This window comes from Myotis nattereri (assembly GCF_964212035.1).
Source record: "Myotis nattereri genome assembly, chromosome: 2".
Taxonomy (NCBI): domain Eukaryota; kingdom Metazoa; phylum Chordata; class Mammalia; order Chiroptera; family Vespertilionidae; genus Myotis; species Myotis nattereri.
The window spans coordinates 118525690-118529259 of record NC_138076.1 but is presented as its reverse complement, the minus strand read 5'-3'; the positions used below and the strand labels follow the sequence as shown (position 1 = coordinate 118529259).

The window sequence follows — 3570 nt, the reverse complement described above, 5'->3', positions numbered from 1 at the left end:
CAGTTCTCTACAGAACTGGCCTCACTTCAGACACCAGGTGCAAGCTCTGGGGTTCCTAGGCCATCCACACTTATGACCAACTGGCTACAAATTCAAGGGTTTCCATTACTCCCTCAATTTTGGGGCAGATACAGTAAACTTTATTGATGGTGCATGATAAGGTAGGGCTACCTAAGCCTCTCCCCTTCTTCAGGGGGTCCAGGATGGAAACTGTGGAGGTCAGGAGGTTCTCAGTGTATTGAGGGATCAATTTGGGGCAAGGACTCCCTAGCAGCTGAGGGCCTCTCTTACTCCTTGGAGGCCATGTGGACCATAAGGTCCACCACCCTGTTTCTGTAGCCAAATTCATTGTCATATCAGGAAATGAGCTTGACAGAGTGGTCATTGAGGGCAATGCTAGCCCCAGCATCAAAAGTGGAGGAGTGGATGTCACTGTCACAGGAGACAACCTGATCCTCAGTATGCCCTTGAGAGGGCCCACTGATGCCTGCTTCACTACCTTCTTGATGTCACTGTATTTGGCAGCTTTCTCTGGTCAGCAGATCAGATCCACAACTGCCACATTGGGGGTGGGGACAGAGATGGCCATGCCAGTGAGCTTTCCATTCAGCTCAGGGATGACTTTGCCTACAGCCTTGACAGCATCAGTAGAAGCAGGGATGATGTCCTGGGAAGCCTCTTAGCCATCTACCACAGCTTTCCAGAGGGGCTATCCACGGTCTTCTGGGTGGCGGTGATGGCATGGACTGTGGTCATGAGTCCCTCCATGATGCCAAAGTTGTCATGGATGACCTTGGCCAGGGGGGCCAAACAGTTGGTGGTGCAGGAGGCATTGCTGACAATCTTGAGGGAGTTGTCATATTTGTCATGGTTCACACCCATCACAAACATGAGGGCATCCGCAGGAGGGGCAGAAATGATGACACTCTTGGCTACACCCTTCAAGTGAGCCTCAGCCTTCTCCATGGTAGTGAAGACACTGGTGGGCTCCACAACATACTCAGCACCAGCATCACCCCATTTGATGTTGGCGGGATTTTGCTCCTGGAAGATGGAGATGGACTTTCCACTGATGACAAGCTTCCCGTTCTGCGAGAGTCCACGGCCAGCGTGGCTTTCGTGGGTTCAAAGACTTGGAGGGAGGGCTGACGCACAAAAGATAGACAAGATGGAATATTAATTTTTCAATTACCAGGGGAACCAGAGGACAGCCTAACCATAGCAGTCAAGCTCTCTCCAATGATTCTCCGTTCCCAGCTGCTTTTATTAGCTAGAATACACAATTGCCTTTAGGAATGCAAACAGACATATCAATGGTAATATTTAGCAAACAGTAAGATTGTCAGGTCTTGGGGGAGTTTGCTTTAGGCCATTGAGTCAGCAGCAGGTAATAAAATGTAGATATTCACCCTGTGAATATCAAAAGGAGTCCTGGTCAGCCTTCTGCCAGACTCCTCACATTTATATTAATTACTGTTGATCTTGGTCCCCGGCAATGTTCTCAGACTTAACTGTGCCTTTGAATTTGCCATGAGTAGAATCCTACTTGAACACGTAGACCATGTAGTTGAGGCCAATGAAGGGGTCATTGAAGATCCAGTTTGCCAGAATTAAAAGCAGCCCTGGTGACCAGGTGCCCAATATGGCCAAATCCATTCACTTTGGCCTTCACCATCGTGTCTTAGGGTTGTGGCTGGCCCTGCGCAGGAAGACACAGCTGTCTGATGAACAGGAGGAACAGAGAATCATGCCCTCAATATTTTTATTAATTTCAATAATAAGCTAGAATAACTCCAAGAACTCAGAAAAGCACTATACTTGTGATTACAGTTGTATCATAAAGGATACAAATCAGGACCAGATAAATGGAGAGACACTTAAGGCCAGGTCTTGGGGGATTTCACATGTGAAACTTCCACGTCTTTAGGATATGTCACCTGAGCTTTGGTGTCCATAGTTTTTACTGGAGTTTCATTACATAGGCATTATTAATTGGATCATTGGTCACATGATTGAACTCAATCTCCTACCCTCCCCATAGTCAGGAAGTCAGTCTGATATCAACTGGCTGAAACCCAAACCCTCTAATCTCCTGGTTAGCTTTTCTGGTATGGTCAGTCCCCTTCTAAAAAGGTCTAGGGGCCCACAATGAGTCACCTCATTAGCATTGCCCTCTGATGGTTGTTGGCACCAATTTCATGCCAACAGGAATCCCCAATTTGGGGCAGAGTGAAGAAGGAAAATTTAGTGCAGAACAGCTCAATTGTGATACAACATGGCTGGCTGTGTGGCAGCCCTAGGGCCACGCCCCTCTACAGCTAAACTGCTCTGCTGTGCTCCTCGATGATTTGCTCTGCTCTGTTCCTTTCCCTCCTGCTTTGCGCTGTGCTGTGCTTTCGTCTGCTCCATTCTGTGCCACTCTGCTGTAGTCTTCTCTGGCCTGCAGTGATCTGCTCTGCTCCAGTAAGACATCTTCTGTGTTTCAGCTTAGCTGGGGAAACACTCTTTAGTCTGGGGTGGAAAGGGAAAGTGCACTCCCAGAGTCAGAGGGGAGCTGGCTTATGCAGACAGAAGTCCCCACCCCTGGTCCCTGATTGGTCTGTCCTGGTGCAAATGAGGACTCCAAATCCTTGCAGTTTGATTGATTCAAACAGTCCTGATTGGTCAAAATAGAGCCACTGTGGTTGGCGGGGCTATGCAGCTTCGAATGGATGGGAGAAAGCTCAGGCCTATTGATTGAAATAGGATTCTAGGAACTTCTTTATAAGGGCTGGCTCAGAAACAATGCAGGCAGGTAGTTCAAAGCAGAGGCAGGCAAGTTTAATGCAGGCTTCTCCATGAAGCGCAGTTTGTGTAAGAGGCTCCTGTGCAGAAATGGCTGCTAGGCCCTCATGGCTTTGGATGTCAGCTGTCTTTCTGCATTTCCACTTTGCAACAAACTTAGTGTTAGTCCATTTACCAACTCTTGTTTCTCTTTATTTTTTCCTTTCACTTTGGTTTCTTTCTCAATAGATATTTACTGAACTCTCACTAACTGCTGACACTGTACTTGCTTATGTGGGGAGTTGTAAGCATATACTCTCATTTTGTACGGTGGTATTTTCAAGACGTGTTGACTCACGATTCATCTCATGAGTCTCAATTTGAAGCCTTAGTCATAATGTGTTTTGCTATATATGGAATAGTGTCTTCCTAGGCAATGCATTTGCAACAAATTTGTGTTATTTTGCAAATATTAATGTTTGTCTCCAAAGCAGGTTGGGTCAGGATGAGGCCATTGATGTAGAATAAAGTTATCTGAGTCTTAGTTGGGCAACTATAACTATTTCTATCAAGAATACAATGTAAGATCTGGCTCTGTTAATACAGAAAGATGAGCTGGCCTGATGCATTATGTTTGTCATCACTAATTACTTGTTTCAATATTTTTTCTGCCCAATATTTATTATAAAACATTTAAATCCTTATTTGAAAAAACTATGGTTTCCATTCTTATTTCTATCAGTGATGTTTTTTGTGTGTGTATACACATGCCAGTCTTTTCCTCTTCAAGTCCCAATGATCTATTGT

General features: G+C 45.7%; 1 pseudogene across 1 annotated transcript; it reads right to left on the bottom strand.

Moving 5' to 3' along the window:
• Positions 1-287: 287 nt before the first annotated feature.
• Positions 288-1675, bottom strand: LOC308512817 (glyceraldehyde-3-phosphate dehydrogenase-like; annotated as a pseudogene). The gene is made up of 2 exons: positions 1501-1675; positions 288-1089 (listed from the first exon to the last, which is right to left on the bottom strand). The product of its transcript is annotated as a glyceraldehyde-3-phosphate dehydrogenase-like (transcript).
• Between the last annotated feature and the right edge of the window lie 1895 nt (positions 1676-3570).